We start from the raw sequence: 25,675 nt of genomic DNA on the forward strand, positions 1-25,675 counted from the left end.
AAGCAATGATGAACAACACAATAAATGAAATTAAAAATACTCTAGATGGGATCAATAGCAAAATAACTGAGGCAGAAGAACGTATAAGTGACCTGGAAGATAAAAGAATGGAAATAACTACTGCAGAGCAGAATAAAGAGAAAAGAATGAAAAGAACTGAGGACAGTCTCAGAGACCTCTGGGACAATATTAAACGCAACAACATTCGAATTATAAGGGTTCCACAAGAAGAGAAAAAGAAAGGGACTGAGAAAATATTTGAAGAGATTATAGTTGAAAACTTCCCTAATATGGGAAAGGAAATAGTTAATCAAGTCCAGGAAGCACAGAGAGTCCCATACAGGATAAATCCAAGGAGAAACACACCAAGACACATATTAATCAAACTGTCAAAAATTAAATACAAAGAAAACATATTAAAAGCAGCAAGGAAAAACTAACACACAAGGGAATCCCCATAAGGTTAACTGTTGATCTTTCAGCAGAAACTCTGCAAGCCAGAAGGGACTGGCAGGACATATTTAAAGTGATGAAGGAGAAAAACCTACAACCAAGATTACTCTACCCAGCAGGGATCTCATTCAGATTTGATGGAGAAATTGAAACATTTACAGACAAGCAAAAGCTGAGAGAGTTCAGCACCACCAAACCAGCTTTACAAAAAATGCTAAAGGAACTTCTCTAGGCAAGAAACAAAAGAGAAGGAAAAGACCTACAATAAAAAACCCAAAACAATTAAGAAAATGGGAATAGGAACATACATATCAATAATTACCTTAAATGTAAATGGATTGAATGCTCCCACCAAAAGACACATACTGGCTGAATGGATACAAAAACAAGACCCATATGTATGCTGTCTACAAGAGACCCACTTCAGACCTAGAGACACGTAGACTGAAAGTAAGGGGATGGAAAAAGATATTCCATGAAAATGGAAACCAAAAGAAAGCTGAAGTAGCAATTCTCATATCAGACAAAACAGACTTTAAAATAAAGACTATTAGAAGAGACAAAGAAGGACACTACATAATGATCAAGGGATCGATCCAAGAAGATAAAACAATTGTAAATATTTATGCACCCAACATAGGAGCACCTCAATACAGAACGCAAATAGTAACAGCCATAAGAGGGGAAATCGACAGTAACACATTCATAGTAGGGGACTTTAACACCCCACTTTCACCAATGGACAGATCATCCAAAATGAAAATAAATAAGGAAACACAAGCTTTAAATGATACATTAAACAAGATGGACTTAATTGATATTTATAGGACATTCCATCCAAAAACAACAGAATACACATTTTTCTCAAGAGCTCATGGAACATTCTCCAGGATAGGTCATATCTTCGGTCACAAATCAAGCCTTGGTAAATTTAAGAAAATTGAAATAGTATCAAGTATCTTTTCCGACCACAACGCTATGAGACTAGATATTAATTACAGGAAAAGATCTGTAAAAAATACAAACACATGGAGGCTAAACAATACACTACTTAATAATGAAGTGATCACTGAAGAAATCAAAGAGGAAATCAAAAAATACCTAGAAACAAATGACAATGGAGACACGACAACCCAAAACCTATGGGATGCAGCAAAAGCAGTTCTAAGAGGGAAGTTTATAGCAATACAATCCTACCTTAAGAAACAGGAAACATCTCAAGTAAACAACCTAACCTTGCACCTAAAGCAATTAGAGAAAGAAGAACAAAAAACCCCAAAGTTAGCAGAAGGAAAGAAATCATAAAGATCAGATCAGAAATAAATGAAAAAGAAATGAAGGAAACAATAGCAAAGATCAATAAAACTAAAAGCTGGTTCTTTAAGAAGATAAACAAAATTGATAAACCATTAGCCAGACTCATCAAGAAAAAAAGGGAGAAGACTCAAATCAACAGAATTAGAAATGAAAAAGCAGAAGTAACAACTGACACTGCAGAAATACAAAAGATCATGAGCAATTACTACAAGCAACACTATGCCAATAAAATGGACAACCTGGAAGAAATGGACAAATTCTTAGAAATGCACAACCTGCGAAGACTGAATCAGGAAGAAACAGAAAATATGAACAGACCAATCACAAGCACTGAAATTGAAACTGTGATTAAAAATCTTCGAACAAACAAAAGCCCAAGACCAGATGGCTTCACAGGTGAAATCTATCAAACATTTAGAGAAGAGCTAACACCTATCCTTCTCAAACTCTTCTAAAATAGAGCAGAGGGAGGAACACTCCCAAACTCATTCTACGAGGCCACCATCACCCTGATACCAAAACCAGACAAAGACATCACAAAAAAAGAAAACTACAGGCCAGTATCACTGATGAACATAGATGCAAAAATCCTCAACAAAATACTAGCAAACAGAATCCAACAGCACATTAAAAGGATCATACACCATGATCAAGTGGGGTTTATTCCAGGAGTGCAAGGATTCTTCAATATACGCAAGTCAATCAACGTGATACACCATATTAACAAACTGAAGGAGAAAAACCATATGATCATCTCAATAGATGCAGAGAAAGCTTTTGACAAAATTCAACACCCATTTATGATAAAAACCCTACAGAAAGTAGGCATAGAGGGAACTTTCCTCAACATAATAAAGGCCATATATGCCAAACCCAGCCAACATCATCCTCAATGGTGAAAAACTGAAACCATTTCCACTAAGATCAGGAACAAGACAAGGTTGCCCATTCTCACCACTATTATTCAACATAGTTTTGAAAGTTTTAGCCACAGCAATCAGAGAAGAAAAGGAAATAAAAGGAATCCAGATCGGAAAAGAAGAAGTAAAGCTGTCACTGTGTGTAGATGACATGGTACTATACATAGAGAATCCTAAAGATGCTACCAGAAAACTACTAGAGCTAATCAATGAATTTGGTAAAGTAGCAGGATACAAAATTAATGCACAGAAATCTCTGGCATTCCTATACACTAATGATGAAAAATCTGAAAGTGAAATTAAGAAAACACTCCCATTTACCACTGCAACAAAAAGAATAAAATATCTAGGAATAAACCTACCTAAGGAGACAAAGGGCTTGTATGCAGAAAATTATAAGACACTGATGAAAGAAATTAAAGATGATACAAATAGGTGGAGAGATATACCATGTTCTTGGATTGGAAGAATCAACATTGTGAAAATGACTCTACTACCCAAAGCAATCTACAGATTCAATGCAATCCCTATCAAACTACCACTGGCATTTTTCACAGAACTAGAACAAAAAATTTCACAATTTGTATGGAAACACAAAAGACCCCAAATAGCCAAAGCAATCTTGAGAACGAAAAACGGAGCTGGAAGAAACAGGCTCCATGACTTCAGACTATACTGCAAAGCTACAGTAATCAAGACAGTATGGTACTGGCACAAAAACAGAAATATAGATCAATGGAACAGGATAGAAAGCCCAGAGATAAACCCACGCACATATGGTCACCTTATCTTTCATAAAGGAGGCAGGAATGTACAGTGGAGAAAGGACAGCCTCTTCAATAAGTGGTGCTGGGAAAACTGGACAGGTACATGTAAAAGTATGAGATTAGAACACTCCCTAACACCATAGACAAAAAGAAGCTCAAAATGGATTAAAGGCCTTACATTAGAGGAAAACACAGGCAGAACACTCTATGACATAAATCACAGCAAGATCCTTTTTGACCCACCTCCTAGAGAAATGGAAATAAAAACAAAAATAAACAAATGGGACCTAATGAAACTTCAAAGCTTTTGCACAGCAAAGGAAACCATACACAAGACCAAAAGACAACCCTCAGAATGGGAGAAAATATTTGCAAATGAAGCAACTGACAAAGATTAATCTCCAAAATTTATAAGCAGCTCATGCAGCTCAATAACAAAGAAAAAAACAACCTAAACCAAAAATGGGCAGAAGACCTAAATAGACATTTCTCCAAAGAATATATACAGATTGCCAACAAACACATGAAAGAATGCTCAGCATCATTAATCATTAGAGAAATGCAAATCAAAACTTCAATGAGCTATCATCTCACACCAGTCAGAATGGCCATCATCAAAAATTCTAGAAATAATAAATGCTGGAGAGGGTGTGGAGAAAAGGGAACACTCTTGCACTGCTGGTGGGAATGTGAATTGGTACAGCCACTATGAAGAACAGTATGGAGGTTCCTTAGAAAACTACAAATAGAACCACCATATGACCCAGCAATCCCACTACTGGGCATATACCCTGAGAAAACCATAATTCAAAAAGAGTCATGTACCAAAATGTTCATTGCAGCTCTATTTACAATAGCCAGGACATGGAAGCAACCTAAGTGTCCATCATCGGATGAATGGATAAAGAAGATGTGGCACATATATACAATGGAATATTACTCAGCCATAAAAAGAAACTAAATTGAGCTATTTGTAATGAGGTGGATGGACCTAGAGTCTGTCATACAGAGTGAAGTAAGTCAGAGGGAGAAAGACAAATACCGTATGCTAACACATATATATGGAAATTAAGAAAAAAAAAATGTCATGAAGAACCTAGGGGTAAGACAGGAATAAAGACTCAGACCTACTAGAGAATGCACTTGAGGATATGGGGAGGGTGAAGGGTAAGCTGTAACAAAGTGAGAGAGTGGCATGGACATATATACACTACCAAACGTAAAATAGATAGCTAGTGGGAAGCAGCCACATAGCACAGGGAGGTCAGCTCGGTGCTTTGTGACCACCTAGAGGGTTGGGATAGGGAGGGTGGGAGGGAGGGAGAGGCAAGAGGGAAGAGATATGGGGAAACTAAGACACCATTTTAAAGCAATTATACTCCAATAAAAAGTTTTAAAAAATACGCAGACCTATTAGAGAATGGACTTGAGGATATGGGGGGGGGAGGGTAAGCTGGGACAAAGTTAGTGAGTGGCATGGACATATATACACTAACAAATATAAAATAGACAGCTAGTGGGAAGCAGCCACATAGCACAGGGAGATCAGCTCAGTGCTTTGTGACCACCTAGAGGGGTGGGATAGGGAGGGTGGGAGGGAGGGATACATAAGAGGGAAGAGATATGGGGATATATGTATATGTATAATTGATTCAGTTTGTTATAAATCAGAAACTAACATACCATTGTAAAGCAATTATACTCCAATAAGGATGTTAAAAAAATGAATTATGTATAAAAATGAAAATTTCCACCCCAGGTTAACACAAAGATTGCAGATAGCTCTCATACATCTACAGAGCATAATCCAAATATAGGGTGTGATTTCACTTTGTTTTTGTTTTTGTTTTTGCGGTATGTGGGCCTCTCACTGTTGTGGCCTCTCCCGTCGCGGAGCACAGGCTCCGCACGCACAGGCTCCGCACGCACAGGCTCAGCGGCCATGGCTCAGGGACCCAGCCGCTCCGCAGCATGTAGGATCTTCCCGGACCGGGACACGAACCCGTGTCCCCTGCATCGACAGGCAGACTCTCAACCACTGCACCACCAGGGAATCCCTAGGGTGTTATTTCAAACTGCTTAGAACAGACAGAAATCACTGAAGTCCTTCTAAATCCATTTTCTATAATACGCTCATCAGAATTTCTACAAAGTTCCTAAAAAGGAATAGGAAAATTTCTCATTCAGTCATATTCTACTGTATATTCTCATCAAGAAGAAAGTCTGTCTGAAACTCTAGGATTCACTTAACCTTATGTAAAGAGCATTGTATCTTTCCTGAGTGACCTTGAAAAACGAAGTGGATTCTATTTGGTTGGCAGAGAAAAGAAAGAAAATTTAAAGAAAAACATGATTTCTATCAATTATTTACTTCACAACGATATACACAGTAACAGAAGCACATCAACATAAAAGAAGCTAACAGTGTTTTTCTGGCCCCTGAAAATTATGTCTTCCTAGAAAAACACGTTAAAATTTAGCTGGCTTATTCTCTGTTTCAAAAAATCTATCACTTGAGTAATCAGGTGCCAAAGCACAACATTAAAGGGAGCACGAAGATCTACTGTCTTCCTTTTCAAGTTATACTTAAATACCAACATTAATAAAAAATATTTACAAACATGAAAACAAAAAACTAAAATCATTTTTGATAAGGTATATTTATAATAGTAAAGTAAGTCTGCAGAATAAACTAATAAAGACTGAGGTGTAGGAGGAAAGGGGAGACAAAGTAATGCCAAATTCCCTCTTCACATGGAAGGAGCCTGCAGAGCTTTCTCTCTTGGCTTTGATGTTCAAATAACTATTAAGGATTTCATTGATAAACTAAGGATCAGAAGAATGTTAATATTATATAAGTCTACATTCAATGTTATAGTCAATGGTGAAACATATTTTTTATTCTTATTAAAATAAGGAATACTACAAGGATGTGCCCCAATACCTCTTTTATTGAGGATCATTAATAAATATTTATTATATTGCATGTTGTACATAGGTAGCTCATTGATCCTCATTAAAAACTGCAGGAAGAGCTGCTATTATTTCCATTTTACAAATTCATAAAATGAGGCTTAGAGGGATTATTTTGCCACTTACCTCCCACTTTAGGGAGGTTAGAGTAACACTATTAGCAAATGGTCAAGCCAGGTTTTCAGACCAGGCTTACCTGACCCTAAAGCTCACCATTGTTAGCTCAAATGCACAATTGTCCACACTTTTCAAGAACTTCTGGCCAATTCAGTAATGTGGGAAATAGAAATAATAGACACAGAACTACAGGAAAGATGAAGAAATTGTTATCATTATTTGATTAAAACCTGTTTAATGGATGGATTTTCTTAAATTTTCTTAAATATTTCCTATAGAAGAACTTAATATGTATTAAAGGAAACACTATCAACTAATGCGGGAGGAACAATTATGTCAGTGTTGGGGAAAATCGCTATGTAGACCATATAAGAGGAAATAAAAATTTTAAATATTAAAAATACAAAAAAGTAAGCCATAGAGTGACATCAGCAAGATAGTGGAACAGGAAGCTCCAGACCTTGTTCCTTGACAGAGACACAGACTTAACAATATACAGTTCTAAGAGCCTGTATGAGAACTTCCAGAAACCAGCTAAGAAATTTTAGTACCCAAGCAAACTCAAAGCCAAGACCAGCCACACTGAAATGGATACGAAAAGCCATTTCATTTCAACTGTGATAGCCCATCTCCCAAGACAGCACAGTTTGGTGCAAATGGGAGAAAAAGCCCAACTCATGGCTTTTGGGGTGGGGAGGAAGAGAAGAGTGTAATATACATTTAGTGTTACACCTTTTGTGTGTGTGTGTGTGAAACAGCCCAAGGAACTGGCTTCTGTCTCACCTGATTCAGAGCACTGATGGGGAGCCAGAATACCTGGCATGTGTGAGGGCCACTGAGAACAAAAGAGAGCTCTGCAGCGCTAGAGAATCTTCAGTACTGCAGACAGACACCAGAGGGAGCAAGAGATTATAAACTCCTGAAAAAGAAACAGGGAAACCTCACTAATTGAGCAATTCCATGCACAAGTCCAGGGAAGATGCATCCCCAGAAAAGTTTCGAGAGGCCTCTAGAATTTCTAGCCATGCTAGCTTGTGAAGGACCTCCTCTTGTCTACAAACACTCTCTGTAAACCTAAGTACTGTTTTTTCAAATGCACAAGTTAACAGCAAAAATTAAGACACACAAAGACACAGGGAAACATGGCCCATTCAAAAGAACAAAATAAATTTCCAGAAGTTGACCCTAAAGAAATGGGGATCTATGAATTACCTAAAAGATTCAAAATAATTGTCCTAAAGAAGCTCAAGGTACTACAAGAGAGCACAGATGGACAAATAAATGAAATTAGGAAAATGGTGTATGAACAGAATGAAAATATCAACAATGAGATAGAAACCATAAAAAAAAAAAAACCAAACAGAAATTCTGGAATTAAGAATGTGATAACTGAGTTGAAAAATTTCACTAGAGGGGTTCAACAACAGACTTAATCAAGCAGAAGAAGGAATCAGCAAACCCAAAGACAGGTCATTTGAAATTATACCATCAAAGGAATAAAAATAAAAAAAGCATAAAAAAATTGAAGAAATCCTAAGGGACTATGGGATATGATAAAATAGACTAATATACACATTATGGGAGTCCCAGAAAGAGAAGAAAGAGAAAAGTACAGAGAGCTATTTGAAGAAATAATGGCTGAAAATTTCCCAATTCTGAGGAAGGAACCGGACATCCAAATTCCAGAAAAAAAGAGCTTGAACTAAGTCAAACTCAAAAAAGGCTACACTGAACACACTATAATCAAACTGTCAAAAGTCAAACACAAAGAGAATATCTTGAAAGCAGCAAGGGAAAAGGGAGCTCACATAAGGTTGTCAGTGAATTTTCTCAGCAAAAACATTACAGGCTATTCAAAATGTTGAAAGAGAAAAAACTGCCAACCAAGAATATTATATTTGCCAAAATTGTCCTTCAAAATGAAGAAGCTATAAATATCTTCTCAGATAAACAAAAGCTTGAGGGAGTTCATCACCACTAGATCTGGCTCATAAGAATTGCTAAAGGGAGTCCTTCAAGTTGAAACAAAAGGACATTAGACAGCAACACAAAACCATATGAAAATATAAAGCTCTCTGGTAAAGGTAAATATTTACACAAATACAGAATCCTGTGGCGCACAAATCAATTTAAATCCTGGTATTCAATTTAAAAGATAAAAGCATATGAAAACAACTATAAAACTATGTTAGTGCATACAAAATACAAAAATATATAATGAATAAAACTGATAACATAAAGTATGTGTGGGGGGATGTAAAGAAGTAGCATTTTTGTATCTGATTGAAATTATCAGTTTAAAATAGATTGTTATAACTATAAAATATCTTATGTAATCCCTATGGTAACCACAAAGAAAATATCAATAGAAGATGCACAAAGGAAAATGAGAAAATATGTGCAAACAGTATATCTGATAAAGGGTAAATATCCAGAATATATAAAGAACACCTAAGACTCAACAACAAAATATCAAATAACTCAGTTAAAAAATGGGCGTAGGACTTGAACAGACATTTTTCCAAAGATGATAAACAAACAGCTAATAAGCATATGAAAAGATGCTCAACATCACCAGTCATTTGGAAAAATGCAAATCAAAACCACAATGAGTAAAAACCAAACAAAAAACAACACACACAATGAGCTATCACCTCTCATACGCTAGGATGGCTAACTATCAAAAAGACAAAACAACAAGTGTTGGCAAGGATGTGGAGAAATTGGAACCTTTGTGAACTGTTGGTGAGATTGTAAAATGGTGTAACTGCTTTGGAAAATAGTATGGAGTTTCTTCAAAAAATATAAATATATATATATTATAACAATATATATATATAACTATAACTATATATATAACTATATATAAAACTAGCAACCCTGCTTCTTGGTATATGTCCAAAAGAACTGAAAACAAGATCACAGGGAGATATTTGTACACTGATGTTCAGAGCAGCACTATTCAAAACAGCCAAGAGGTGAAAGCAAACCAAATGTCCATCAACAGATTAATGGATAAAGACAATGTGATTTATACATACAATGGAATTCTATTCAGCCTTTTAAAAAAGAATATCTTGTCAAATGTTACATGGATGAACCTCGACATTATGTAAGTGAAATAAGTCAGTCACAAAATATCAAATACTGAATAATTTCATTTTTAGGAAGTATCTAAAGTAATCAAACTCTTAAACAGAGAGTAGAGTGGTGATTGCCAGGGATTGGGGAAAGGGTGAAGAGGATTTGTCGTTCTGTGGGTATAGAGTTTCAGCTTTGTAAGATAAAACATTCTAGAGACCTGCTGTACAACAATGTACATATAGTTAACACTACTGTACTGTACACTTAAAAATTACCATTAAGGTGGTAAATATTGTTATGTGTTCTTTTAACATAAAAAAATAAGCCATAAAAATAAAATATAAGTAAACATTTAATTGACTTTGGGGTGGGGAAGTGTTTATAAGCATAGTGACAATGGAAGAAATCACAAATGAAATGAATTTTTTAAATATTGGAAACTTTCATTTATAAAAATATATAAAACTTCAGATAAATTATAAACTTAAAAAATATTAGCACCTGGTATGTCAAATGGTAAATATCCTTAATATGTAAATTATTTTACAAATTAGTAAGGAAAACACTCTTCTCTCAATGGAAAAATTAGCTTAGAACATAATAATTCACAGAAAAAAACTGTGTCCTCCTTCTAGTAATAATAAATTCCATGAGATCATTATGTCCCCATTTTTGACCCATTATGTTGACAACTTTTTAAATGATAATAATACTATGATTAATCAAGAGAGTAGATGACCAACTAGAGAAATAAAAGATGAAAGAAACTTTCTGGAAAGTCACTTTACAGTGTGCACTAAGAACCTTAAAAACAGTCATGTCCTTTAACCTAGTAATACCACTTCTCTGGAAATTAACCTAAGAAGGTTGTCAGCAATGCAGCTCCACATTTTGAATAAGGCTGTTATTTGTAACGAAATTAAGAGTGAAAACTTTGAGACAACCAAAAATCATCCAGCTAGAACAAATGACCTTAGAAATATATCTATATCATAAATACAAAGTAGCTACTAAAAAGAAGTTATTAAAGAAATTTAGACAGCATTTTGTCAAATGGAAAAAGCAGGAGCCAATAGGACATATACAGAATGTTCTCAAACTCTGTTAATACACACGCATACACACACACACTGCTAACAGACTAGAAGGAAATAGATCATAATAATTGTCTTTAGGATGTTATCTTATGGTTATCTAAATCACCCACATTCAAATCTAATTATACGTAATGTACAATTTGAAACCAAAGAACTGACTAGTGAACACCACTGCATTCTGAGACAAAAGATGTGACCACTTCCCTGACTTAGCATCCATCCTCACTCAACCCTTCGTATCCTGTTACTGATACTCTACTCCTCACCTCCCGCCATTTGCAATACTAGCAAGAAATGTGGAGGCGAATAGGAAGGAAAAGGTTCAAAGAGAGGGAGGAAGTAGGAATAGGAGACATAGGAAAGGGTACAAATTCAAGTTGTCTAAGGGGAAGAGATTGAGACTATGAAGAAAGAATATGATGTGGTAAAACGACGACAACAAAAGCACTGAAAATAATTATAGTTAGTATTTCAGATCTTTAGTAAATGAAAGTTTGAGGTAAAAACTACATTTCACAATATATTTATTCTCCCCAAATAATGAAATGTTAAGTCATCTATCAAGCCTTTAGATTTAAATACTAATTTTAGAAAGTTCAAGGGACAGGTGACTACATTGCATGACATTATAGGGATGCAATCAGCAAAATCAAACCCATGAGAATTTCTATGGCATATATGACCCAGTTTTGTCAACAAAAAATTGCAGAGAGAGAGAAAAGAGAAATTTATAGTCTAAAAGAGAATTAAGACACAGAATAATTACAATCTATTAACCTTGTTTGGAACTGATTTCAAACAAAAAATTAGAAAATATTTTAAAAATCAGAGAAATTAGATATTCAGAAATTATCAGGAAAATTTGCAGGTGTTTTAATGTTTCTGAGGTAATTTTTTAGAAGCCTATTTTTAGACACATACTAAAATACTTACAAATGAAGTAATGTTATATATTAGATTTGCTTCAAAACAATCCTAGTAGAGGGAAATGTGGGTGGGGATACAGATGAAACAAGAAATGTCTGTGTATTGAGAATTGCTGAAGCTTGGTGATGAGTCTTTAGCATGTATTATACTATTCTCTCTACTTTTGCATGTGTTTGAAATTTTCCATTATACTTTTTTAAAATATAAATAATCAAGGATTTTCTCCTTTAAATCTAGGAAAGAAAAATAAGATGCTGTGCTGTGCAAGGAGGAGGGGATACCAGCAAGCAGGAGAGTCGCTGAAATAAAATAGTGCTTAGATCATCATTTTACCTAAAGCTGACTCTGAAACTAGGGTTAAAGCTATATGTGCTCCATGCCCTATGAGGAAGTGGTAAAAACTAAAACAAATTCATAAATTGCTAAGTGTTCCTCAGAGACAGGAGATGTGTCCATTCAACACATTATGATGACAGTGATGATGACGATGATATAGGATTCTAAGGTTTGGCACACCACCCTGTGACAGGAATTTCTGCATTGTTCGTTATCTGCACTGTAAAAATGATGATTCATAGATCTAATCCCACCATTACGTATCCACTAACCTTTATACAATTAGGTGCTCTTTTCTTTGTCCTGGGCTAAATACTCAGAGGAAAATATTATCCTTTATCAATAACATTTAGCAAAAATCAATTACCATATGTCTTTCAGATATACTAAAAGTTTTCCAGAATTTACTAAGCCATTGCTTTTCATGGTTAGCCTACAACCCTCTCAGGACTGCATTCTAGATACATTCATCCCTGGCACTCAAAATCAGGGCTTTAAGACTTTTCTGTCCTTTGAGGTTATAAAGCAATATTCCTCCTTTTTCTTGATTTTGAGAATATTAAAATTGCTAGAGCTTCACAATAAAAGATGCATAGAATTTTTACAACAAGCATTTAAAAATTAGTTACTTAATTTTGTTCCTTTGCCACATTTTGGACTCCAGATATTATTTTCTAGGTTAGTTATGATTTTTCAGAACATCACCTTCAGTAACCACCCCAAACAATGAAAATTGAAACCAGTTCCCAGTGGTTTGATTTATTATTGGCTTTCTTGAAGGATAAAATAACAAATCACTCCAAACCTCAAGATAATGTGGATTTTATAAATTAGATTACAAATATAAGGGGACAAAAATATTTTCATCACATAGGAATAACAGCTCAAAACTGGAGTAAACACAGACATCAATATGGGTATAAAATATAGTCCATTATTAGAAAAATCTTAAATAATTGGTTATTTTAATTAAAATATTCAGGAAATCATTTTCTTGTCCTTACCATAAATAAATAATTGGCTCAATGATCTGCCTCCCAGATTTTTTTTTTTTTTTGGTACGCGGGCCTCTCACTGCTGTGGCCTCTCCCATTGTGGAGCGCTCCAGACGCGCAGGCTCAGCGGCCATGGCTCACGGGTCCAGCCGCTCCGCGGCATGTGGGATCCTCCCGGACCGGGGCATGAACCCACGTCCCCTGCATAGGCAGGAGGACTCTCAACCACTGCGCCACCAGGGAAGCCCTGCCTCCCAGATTTTTTATCGTATACATTCTACTTTACTTTTACCGTGTTTAATATTTGATGTAAAATACATAGTCTCATTTCATGTCACTTGCCTGATAGACTCTCAGGGTTGGAAGTGACTTTAAATATCATCTAGTTCAATATTCCCCTTATTCCATGACCCCTCACATGTATACCTAATTAATTTTTCCTACACTACTGACAAGTAGACCATGATCCTACCTTTATCTCTGATCATGGAATCTGCAAATATTTAACGAGCACCTACCACGTGGCTGCACTGATTTAGGTACAGAGCTGTAAATAAAATGAACAATGATCTCTTTTCTCCAAAAGCTTACATTCCAGCAGCTCCTAGAATGGGACTCACCACTCACAACCTGTTGTATTTCATTCATTTAATAAGGAGTCACTGAGTGCCAATATGTGTCAGAAATTCTTCTCAGTGCTGATGAACCAAAGATGAATAAAACATAGCAAGTCTCAGGTCACTGTGAGAAAATGATATATTTAATGGGAATTTTCTTCTCTATAATTACCACCAGCGTTCAGCTCTCTGGGGTCACACAGATTAGGTCTAATTGTTCTGCCCTATGAAAGCTCTCCAGATATATTTGTATCTCTTGCACTTCCAACTTTGTATTACAGGCCATGCATTCCCCAGGCTTTTTCTTTCAGGTGTCAAGCACTCAGATTACTATAGCAACCAGGAATTTAAAGCAAATTTAAAGTGGGCTGAGAAGAGCACAAAAGTAGAATCGCTACATCTCCATGGTTCGTTTCCATATAAGAATGTAAGAGCAAAACCCAGAAACCTATATTTTACTGAAACATATACTCAATTTGAAACATCTAATACTAATTCAAATTTCTAAAACCTCTGTGTGTGCCATATAAAACACATCTGAAGCCTACACGTTTGGAGCTACCACTTTAGATACTCATGTGATATAGTTTTAACCTCCCTCTCCACATTTGCAAGTTTTTAATCTACTCCAACTTCTCAATGTCCTCCTTAAAGTGAATCATCAGGATTGGCATCATAGTTCTAGGTATGGGGAAAACCAACACTAATATAGAGCCAAATTATTACCTTTCCTGTTTTAGACCCATTTCTATTTATAAAACCTAAGAATGAGTGAATATTTTGGGATGCAGGGGAATCGCATCATGTTATTGATTCAAACTATTTTCAATCACCTAATTCTCCAATTGCTGTTAAACTGTTCTCACCTCTTCCCCTATTGCTTCTCAAATAACATCAATCAGTACTTCTCTCCTTTAATATTTTCATTTCTTACGTTTTGTCTTATTATATTTACCTCTCCCGTTCAGTCTGTCAAGTACTTTTTGTATGCTGATTTTGTTAATAACCATACTAGCTGTTCTCCCTAGTTTTGCCTTATCTGTGAATTAGCTCCTTATGCCACTAATACCACTACCAAAATTAACAATAAAAATGGTGAACAGAAGAGACCTAAAGAGCAAATCCTCATGTGTATCTTTTTCTTTTTAATTAGATTCCACATAGGACCTACTGTATAGCACAGAGAACTCTACTCAATATTCTGTGATAAACCTATATGAGAAAATAATCTAAGAAAGAATGAATATATGTATATATATAACTGAATCACTTTGCTGTACACCTGAAACTAACACAACCTTGTAAATCAACTACACTCCAATAAAATATTAAAAAAGAGGCCAACCCCTCTAGTCAATTACGAGAAGCTTCTCTCTAAACAGACATTGATGCATGAAAACAGCCACTTAGTTATGACTTTGTCTAATGGTACCATCAACTGCTTTTCTGCACCTTAATCACAAGAAGATCGTAATCACTATGGAAGATTTGATCAAATGCGTGCTGAAATCCTGGTAGGTAATGCGTATATCACTCCTTTGATACACTCGTCCTGTAGGAAAAGAAAATTAGCTTAATCTGATATACTTCACTATTAGTGACCTAATACAAATTCCACATGATTACCGCTTTCTTTTTAAAGGCTCACAAGAATTTTTTTTTAAAGATCCACTTTAGAATGTTATCTAAGATCAATCACTTGATTCATTCAACAGTTCATTGAGTGTCTACGTTAGGCACCAGAAATACAGTAGTGACAGACAAAAATTCCTGCCTTTGTAGAATTTCATTTGTCTGGTGAAAGAGAAAGTAAACAATATAAATAAGTGAACTATATACAACATTAGACAGTGTCAAGTGTCCAGGAGAAAATAAAACAGGGAAGGTAGATAGAAAATCCAGAGGGTGGGAATGAGGGGTAATTTTAGATAGGAATCCATGGAAGGCCTCCAAGAAAGTACCAAAGGAAAATTTTCAAAAAGAACTAAAGGAAATAAGATTAATGTCCTACTCCCTAAGGATATAACTGGAGGGAATTCACTTTCCTCTTCTTCCTGAAAATTAGGATTATTCAATCCTACCTCTAACATACTGTTAGATATTTCCTCAAAGACTTTGGTAAGTTACTTATGTCTGTGTCTCCTCGTTTGTGAAATGGGCATGATAATAGAGCCCACATCATGCAGTTTTTGTGAAGATTCGATGAGACAAAGCATGTAAGGGGTTTATACTAGTGTCTGGCACATAATGAGCACAATGTATTCTGCTACATGTTTCTATATGCAAATAAATTCACAGAGAATTGACAAATGAGGGATTAATGCCAATATACTAGGGGCATTTTGGTGGTTCAGACGGGATTTTTCTCAGCACATTATTTTCTCACAAAGTAAGAGCAATCAAATGCAAATATACCAAGAAAGCTGAACCCGCTCACTGCAGAGGAATATTGTACTGTTCATGATGTCTATTTATTTTATATACTTCTTCTTGCCTCATTTTGAGCACATGCTTCATCTTCGAAAAGCTTATTGCTGGATCACTAGGTCCTTTGTGCATTTTGTTCTTGTCTCTATAGCATTAATTACAGAGGTCTAGTGATCACATCTAAAAGTTCTTTCTATGCCATTTCATTCACAGCAGGTAGGGTTTGGTGGGGGGGATGGATTTCTTCACCTAGTTTAACTTCACTTATTCCCCTGTTTATTCTACCTTTTCTAACCTGAATATATTACCCTTGGAAAAAGTCCATTTTGTTTCCCTGTACCCGATTTTAATATAATACCATGAATAAGTTAAGGGGTTTCCTCTAGCCATCATTGGTAAGTTGCAGATGATCCGAACACTGTTCTTGTTTAACATCCTATTTCAAAATTTTATGTGAATGAACAATTATATGTGTATACTTCATTGCAACAAGTAATTAAGAAGGAAAGGCGAACAATAGTTACAGTCCTGAGTCCTCGGAAATGTTACAGTCTAGAGCCTGGAGAATTGAGGGCAGTGTTAGGTTTAAAGTCTTAAATTCATGCTCCTAAATGTGTTCAACATTTGGTAAATCCCATTATTTTCTACATAAAAATAAATGTATCCACAAACAGCTTAAAATCACCAGATCTTAAACTGAAAGACTCCTTTAACAGCCATGACTAAATACTAATAAATGATTTGAACCAGAAATATCAAATATTGGGAGGCTTTAAAGCCCCAAACTCATACTCATTCTCACTATTTTTTTTTTTTTTTACTTCTAAAACCTTATTTGTGCAAAGGTAGATTTGACATGATAAAAGGTTGCCATTTGGTGAGAGCTATATAATTTTCTTATCTGTCATCAAGCATTTATAAAGATATGGTGACATGTCATATTCTTCTTAAATAGTAGGACATAGACAATGCTTTCCTACGCCATAGCACAGCTGGCTAATGTGCAATTTTAAGGTTAATTTTTAGTATTAAATTATTTTACTTTCTTCAATTTTATAGGTAGTAATGGTTTCTCCAACCTTCATAGTAAACACTAGTAAAACATCTAATTATTAGTATTGCCTAAAATAAATTCAACCTAAAGCCTCCTAATATCATCTCAGTTACATCAACAACAGCAAAAAGTGAGCTCTGTGTGACAAAAAAGGCAGATGCTTCCAGGTGAATTGTATCATTTCACAGGAGAAATTTATCTCAATCTGCACTTGAGTTTCAGGTGTGCAACGGTGCAAGCACAGTGCTAACGAGAATAAAATTCGAATTCTGATTCCTGACCACCCCTGTTAGCTTCACTGAGGGAAACAGGTCTGCAAATACAAAAGGTCCAATTAGTTCCAGCAATCATTTCACAAAAGATTCCATCTTTTATAGGGAATGCCAAACAAAAGAGGGTGGAAGCTCCCCCAACCTGCCAGCACCACTGGGGGTGAGACTCCAGAAAACTTATGTTCCTCTGACTCATGGGTCAACGACCTATCCATATGGCCTGAGAGGAAAAGACAAGGCCTGTGGGCTGTAGCTTGCTGACAAGCTACAAGTCTAAGTAAGATATTCAGAAGCAGTCAGAAAAATCTTGACTTCTGCAACTCAGCCTCAGACAGTAGCACTGGTAATTCCAATTTCCCTGTGGGTGAGAACACCTTCAAGGAATAAAACCGCTGTAACCAAAGAATGGACTATTCTTCAGTTGGAACAAAAGATGGAGGAGACAGCATCAATTTTTTGAGCATATGGGTACCACAAATGCCTTAGAGAACTTTAGAGTCTGATAGCATCTTCATGGGAAGCCCCTCCTTAGGAAAACATCATGTTCTGAAATAGACAAAGACTAGCTCATTGAAATAATTGAAGGGACAACTAGAAAAAGAGTTCTAGCATTAGGAGCTACCTAACCGCTCCAACCCTATTCTAACCAGATGTCATTTTCCACCCGTGGGTCAAGATCTGCCCACAAACTAACTTTGGGCTACAATAATGTTTGGAGTCTGACCTCAACAGCTTTGCAAATCATCAAATTTTTCTCTTGCTTCTGGGACCCATAACTGTTTGCCTAAGCATATGGCTTGTCCTCTGGCTCTTGATTTCCTATTTCTGACCTAGGTCCCTGATTTCCACATGACTTCCGAAGCTTCTGTATCTGGTTTGGATCCATAAGAATTTCTTGGCCCTGCAGTTTGGGGCCACATAAAATACTGACTTAACGTTTCGCTCCAATGCTCATCAGCGCTGTGCATTCTCGCGCCACTTTGAGCCCTGAGCCCTGAGCTCAACTTCCCGTCTCTACCAACACCAACAGCTTTGGCCAAGACCTAATCTTCTCTTAAGTCCACCTGCCTTTCCAAGTTTTTCCTGTTAATCAAACACATTGATTTACGCAAGCCCTGGCTTCTGATTATAAACTGGCCCTGATATGGCAAAACCAAACCACAGCTGGTGCATTCAATATCTGACTGCTGGTCTGACAAATACCCTACTAAAATGTGAAAACTACCTGTTGAGTACTACTATGGGTATTCTGTGTGTGTGTGTGTGTGTGTGTGTGTACAATTCTCACAAAAATCTAGTAATGTTTATATCATATTTTCCATTTTACAGGCAGAAAATGAGAAGCCCCAAAGTACAGCAATTTACCCTAAGCCACACCACTAATAAAAGGTAGAAGTGACAAATCTATTTGTCTGACAGTAAAATCATTCTCTGTGGGAGACCGTTACATGAATGTCCCTCGATAAATGCTACCTCTTGTTATTTTTAACCTTATGTAGTCTCTCCCATGCTGATTCTGGCTTAGCTATATGACATGCTTTTAGTGAAAGGACACTGACAAACATGATTAAGCAAAGGCGTGATAAGCACTTACACATTGGACAGGGCTTGTTCATTTAAAACACCTGCTCTTGGGCTTCCCTGGTGGCGCAGTGGTTGAGAGTCCGCCTGCCAATGCAGGGTACACGGGTTCGTGCCCCCGTCCGGGAAGATCCCACGTGCCGTGGAGCGGCTGGGCCCGTGAGCCATGGCCGCTGAGCCTGCGCGTCCAGAGCCTGTGGTCCGCAACGGGAGAGGCCACAACAGTGAGAGGCCCGCGTACCGCAAAAAAACAAAACAAAACAACAACACCTGCTCTTGGAGCCAGCCACCATATAAAAAGTCTGACCAGTCTGGGTCTGCCATGCTGTAAGGTAGCCCAAAATTATTAACATGTAGAAGCCATGTAGATGAGCTTAGAGGTGCCAGGTATGTGACTTAAGCTTTCTTGGACCTTCCAGCATAGACCGCTTACCTATAAAATGTAGCCAACTGAGTGATCTAATCAATACCACCTAGAGCAGAAGACATTCCCAGGCAAGCCTTGCCCACAAGAAATAATAAATTGTTGTTTTAAGCCACAAAGTCCAACCCAGGACTTGCTGGGTTAGAAAATAGAATTATTTCTCGTTCTCAGCCCCTCCAGATGGCAAAAGGTTCTCAGAGTAAGAAGTGGTCTCTGATCAAATCCAGAGAGCTGCTAGCAAATTCAGAGAGCTGCTGATAAAATGTGGTCTCAGAGTAAATGTCAAATCAAGGATGGGGCAGTAAGATCTCTCTTAAAACCCTTGTCAGGTACACTCAGCTGGAAGGTAAGGGCTTCTAAAAATCTTAAGGATGTTGCTCCATAGCATCTTGACTCCTAGCCTAAAGTCAGAAAATGTCTATCTTAAAGAAATTTGTGGGAATAGCTTTTACTTAATGAAATGGACTATAATTGGATACATGGGAAAACCACAAAGTTTTAAAAGGAACTGTGCCTTCTTGGACAAAGTGAAAAGAGGGCTCTAAACTTTTATTGGCATAAAACAAGGCTGAGAAAGCCACTCAGCTACAAACATGGGCTTTTTTTTTTTTTTTTTTTTTTTTTTTATGGAAAAGGAGGATGATTTAGAGGACAGAGCCAAGAGCCACTGAAAACAATGGAATAGAAAAATCACACCCAGAGAACTGGACCCTTCTTAAGAAGCATTCTTTGTCCCTAGATTTGAGGGAATTAATAACATGTTCCCAGTTAGACTTCAGAATTGCTGCAAAACAGTGGTTGCTACGTACCTCCCATTTCCCTTCTTTTGAATGGCCAGGTCTACTGCCAGAAATAGAATAATCCTTGTCTCATCATTGTGTGTTGGCGGATAGGGATGTACAGAGATTACATTAATCTATCGAGAAATCAAGTCTCTGGATCAAGAGAAGCTATACCTGAAAAGGCTCAACTTCAGATGTACCTGATTTAGATGAAAAGATCCTGGACTGAGATGCTTGAGAACTAATTCTGTAATGTGATGAAACTTTGAGGGAAGAAAAAGGAAATTGCTGTGATGCTGGTCACCAACCATTCCTCTCCTCCCTGTCCACAGATGCTGCTCTTCACACCACAAAGTGATTCTATTTTTCTCCCCTCGACTAGGAGCTAGATCTGTGACTTACTTTGACCAACAGAATGCAACAGAAATGATGCCCTGGGGCTTTTGAGCCCAGGACTGACAGATTTTACTTTCACTCTCCGGGAAGCAAGCTGCCATGCTGTAAAGAAGCGTGGGCTAGACCTACCGAATGATGACAAACCACAGGAAGGGTCTGATGATGAAACTTATGTGCCAACCTGGTTAGGCCACCGTACCCAGATATTTGGTCAAACACATCTGGATACTGATTTGAAAGTAATTTTCAGATGAGATTAACATTTAATCAGCAGACACTGAGTAAAGCCGATTACTCTCTATCATTGTGTGGGGCCCATCCAATCGGTTGACAACCTCAAGAAAAAGAACAATGCCCCCAGGACAGAAGGAACTCTTCCAGGGGGCTGCTTCACACCTGAGTTGCAATATCAACTTCTTCCTGGCTCTCCAGCCTGCCAGCCCACCATGCAGATTTTGTTTTTGTTTTTCTTTTTCTTTTTGCGGTATGCGGGCCTCTCACTGTTGTGGCCTCTCCCGTTGCGGAGCACAGGCTCCGGACGCGCAGGCTCAGCGGCCATGGCTCACGGGCCCAGCCACTCCATGGCATGTGGGATCTTCCCGGACCGGGGCACAAACCTGTGTCGCCTGCATCGGCAGGCGGACGCTCAACCACTGCGCCACGAGGGAAGCCCCACCCTGCAGATTTTGGATTGCCATCTTCCATGATCACTTGAGCCAATTACTTAAAATAAATGTGTGTGTATACACATCCTGTTAGTTCTGTTTCTCGGGAGAACCCTGACTACTACAGACAAAGAGAGACCATACAGAGAAACCATGAGCGGCACATATGTGAGTAAAGGCTTCTGGGACTTCCCAGCCCAGCCCAGCCACTCATCAGATACAGCCAAGTTGATGCCACGTGAAGTAGAAGAATTGCCCACCCAATCCCTGCCCAAATGTCTGACCCAACAAATCTTGAGGAAAAAAAAAAAAATCACTTTAAGCCACTAAGTTGGGGGTTCACTACACAGCGTTAGGTAAGTAAAACATCTTCTTTTCTAACCATCCATCTTAGAAATAAGCTTACTCTCTCTCAGAGTTTTAGCTCTGAGGACAGTCCAGGGTCAGCCTATAACTGGGAATTTGCCAAACTCCAATCAGTGAAACCCAATTTCATTCAAACCAATTATTTGGGATCACGTTTCCCTCTATATAATGACCATTTGGGGATTTTTAATAGATAGCACAGCTATTTGGTCACCTTATGGCTTCAGCCTTCACTTAAAGGACTATTTATAAAAATAAGAAAGGGGTATAAGCCCAAACAAAGATACTGCAAGGGGAAAAGCTCAGCCCTCTTACACAAAACTCTATTGGCCCCCAGAGTCTTTAAGTCACAATAAATTAGGGATGGAGTCATTGGAATGCGAGAAGGGCTGCTGCAGTTGTCACCGAGTCACTCGATGACATGCAACAAGAATAATTGGACACAGCTTTAGAGCCCAAGAGAATAGTATTAGTGAATGGGCACAGCCATGGAAGCCTTTGAGAATCCAAGAATAATGAGGTCAATTAAAGCCTGCCTATCTCTCTTCTAGGAAAATATCAGACTGTAGCTACCTTGAGACCCAGGCTCAGGGTACAGGCAGTGCTGTAGCATGTGGCAAACAACAAGAGTGGATGCAGAGTGCTGTGCGAAGCTGCTCAGAATAATAATTCACTGTGATTTTGAGCATGTGATCCATCTGCCAATGCAGAAAAATAACACATTTGAGGATATGTTTATTTATGTGAAGAGTGCAAATTTTATATTCTCATTAGCATACTGAATGAAAGGCTGAAGTCAAATTCCAAGTCAATTTTCTGGGGCTCTGCGTTAGAGTACTAAATACACCAAGCATACTTTTTATTAACCCTTCTGTAAGTCTAGACGTTGCTTTTCCTCCTTACCCCTCGACTCTCCTTACCCCACCAAAAAAACAGGAACAGACTGTCTTTAATGTGTTCTGCTGGTGGACTGCTTCAAGTTCATTGTCAAGAAGCACATTTCGACAGTAAATATTGAATATTTCTGTATAATTAATAGGACCAAACATTTCTTCTCTTTACCCCTGGCACTGTATTAATGGCTGCTGTCTTCCCACTGTGGTTTTGTCAAACATTCCATTTTAGAAGCCTGGATAGAACAGCTTGAAAAATCATCACGGGAGTGGTTCTGACAGCTTCATTCTCCCTAAAAAGAGCTCCTTTTCCAAAATGGACTTAACTTAGAAGATAGAATTTAAAAATTCTTCAGAGGGACTCCTCTGCCATCCCTGCCCTCCCCTAGGTTCCCTCCAATCCTTTGAATAACAATAAAGTCACTGTATTTGCTGAATTTCTGTAACATGAGAAATACTGCAGTAGGAGAAATGGGAAATTAATTGACCATATGGAGTGTGCCTAGACTCAAGAACTTTACAATATTTTTGGTAAGGTCTTAAAATGCCTTCCTTTAATCATAATACACTAAAAAAAATGTGCAAACCAATTATGGCTGCAAGTTTTTGCCGTACTTACCTCTTTCTATTAAAGACAGAGATAACAACTGAAGTTCTTGAAAGTATCCCATCTCTAAGAACTCACAGGTCCCCGTTACACCTCACCATCTTCCTTCTCCTCTGCTATGGCTGCAAAGCTAACAGCGTCCACTACAAACGTGTCCCTGTGCCTGTGTGGGCCCCTAACTGCTAGTTAGTAATCACTTGTTTTCGCCTCAGTTGACTCCCTATCACATACCCCACAGTGATGATTCCAATTCATCTATTCTCCTTAGCTCCTCTTTTATTTCCCTAACTCGTAAGGCATTTCTTTCTTGTACCAAGTGGAAACCCTTAAATTGTCATATCCTCTCCCTTCTCTATTTCAAAAACACTAAGTCCTCTTGCATCTTCATCTCATTCCTCCTCTTCCTCCTTCTGATGCTGATTCCTCAGCACACATGTATTCTCATCCCTAACTGCAACCAGCTAAGAGGCATTAATGCTCCATCGAATCTCTCTCTCTCTAGCATAGAGAGGTAATATGATGGAGTGGTTAAAAGCAAGCCTCCAGAGTTAAACCTTCTGAGTTGCTATCCTGACATCATCACCTATTCGTATGAGTTTGGGCAAGTAACATAACCTCCCCATGCCTTAGAAGTACTTATCTCACAGCTCATGCAGCTCAATATTAAAGAAACAAACAACCCAATCCAAAAATGGGCGGAAGGCCTAAATAGACATTTCTCCAAAGAAGACATACAGATGGCCAAGAGGCACATGAAAAGCTGCTCAACCTCACTAATTATTAGAGAAATGCAAATCAAAACTACAATGAGGTATCACCTCAAACCAGTCAGAATGGGCATCATCAGAAAATCTACAAACAACAAATGCTGCAGAGGGTGTGGAGAAGGGGGAACCCTCTTGCACTGTTGGTGGGAATGTAAATTGATACAGCCACTATGGAGAACAGTATGGAGGTTCCTTAAAAAACTAAAAATAGAATTACCATATGATCCAGCAATCCCACTACTGGGCATATACCCAGAGAAAACCATAATTCAAAAAGACACATGCACCCCAATGTTCATTGCAGCACTATTTACAATAGCCAGGTCATGGAAGCAACCTAAATGCCCATCGACAGACAAATGGATAAAGAAGTTGTGGTACATATATACAATGGAATATTACTCAGCCATAAAAAGGAATGAAATTGAGTCATTTGTTGAGACGTCATGGATCTAGAGACTGTCATACAGAGTGAAGTAAGTCAGAAAGAGAAAAACAAATATCGTATATTAACGCATGTATGTGAAACCTAGAAAAATGGTACAGGTGAACCGGTTTGCAGGGCAGAAGTTGAGACACAGATGTAGAGAACAAACGTATGGACACCAAGGGGGGAAAACCATGGTGGGGTGGGGATGGTGGTGTGCTGAATTAGGCGATTGGGATTGACATGTATACACTGATGTGTATAAAACTGATGACTAATAAGAACCTGCAGTATAAACAAACAAACAAAAAACCAACTAAACTTTCTTTGGGTTATTTGTATGGAAATATGTTAAATAAATGTTTCAGACATTACATGAAATTTCTAAAAATCTTATATGTTCTGGTATAATATTATAAGTCATAATTCTAGTTATTACTTTAAAATGTGTATCTCAGAAATAACTAAATTTCCTTGTCAATTGCATTATCATGAACTTTCATCAAATCTTTAACCGTGGTCATTTTTAAGTCTCTTGTCATTTACAGACAGTTCTGGGTGGACTCTGATGCTTTCGCAAAAATGTTCCTATAAAAGGGTTTCATCTTCAAGGAATTCATGGAAAAGACTCTGACAAGTACAGGTTTCTGGTTACTGACTATACTGCTGAACTGAATGAATAAGCACTTTCAGAACTCTAATGGAAAACCGATGAATTCATACAAGTGCTAACAAAAGATCAAGATGAAAAAAAATTACATGGGACTGAGTGAACTAATGAGGATGATTATAATTTTTGTGAATTTCTGTTTGAATAAAAAAAAAGAAGTACTTATCTCATAGATGTATTATGAAGATTGAATTAGTTAAAGCATTCAGAACTCTGGTACACAGTAAGCAGCCAAACATTGTTAGCTATGACTACCTTCAATCTTCCTTAAACCCTTTCTCTGCCTCAACTGTTTTCTTCATTCTTCCATATTTTTAAGCATCAGTGCTTTTTCTCTTCATTACTTCAACGCCAATCTTCTTTCGAAAGAGCGGTTTATATTGTATTTATGCAACTTCAGCTGCAGCCCACACACCAATAATTCCCTAGACTGCAGTTCAGAAGGGCCTGTTCCAATTCGTATCTTTCCTCATTTCTCCACCGACCACCGCTTTCATTTTAAACATGTCTTTCTGCCTCACTTGCATCACTCCGGATGCTCCTGATTTTCCTCTCACCTTCCAGACTTTTTTCTCTGATTCTCAGGATCCTTTCCTTCCCTCCATTCCTAAGACAAGGTGTTTCCTGACATCCACTCTCTCTGCATCTCTGCTTCTCATGCTGGGATGCATTACAAGGCTGTGTGGTATGCAAAAGCACATCTACAGCCTCGAGAAGAACATGGTGTGTTCGAATATTAGT

The 25,675-nt window shown here is 37.6% G+C and overlaps 1 protein-coding gene across 3 annotated transcripts in view; it reads right to left on the reverse strand.

Moving 5' to 3' along the window:
- The window catches only part of PDE4D (phosphodiesterase 4D), a 1,463,941-nt gene that overhangs the window by 966,849 nt on the left and 471,417 nt on the right, over positions 1 to 25,675 (reverse strand). The window contains exon 1 of one of the 3 annotated variants that reach the window (XM_029216629.1): positions 15,056 to 15,155. The exons of the other annotated variants lie outside the window; for them this stretch is intronic. The gene's annotated coding sequence lies outside the window, so the exon portion shown is untranslated. Of the gene's footprint in view, positions 1 to 15,055; positions 15,156 to 25,675 lie in introns of those variants that run through there. 3 annotated transcript variants of the gene reach the window in all.

Source organism: Monodon monoceros, unplaced genomic scaffold, assembly GCF_005190385.1.
Source record: "Monodon monoceros isolate NGI ecotype Baffin Bay Population unplaced genomic scaffold, NGI_Narwhal_1 Super_Scaffold_12, whole genome shotgun sequence".
Lineage (NCBI taxonomy): Eukaryota > Metazoa > Chordata > Mammalia > Artiodactyla > Monodontidae > Monodon > Monodon monoceros.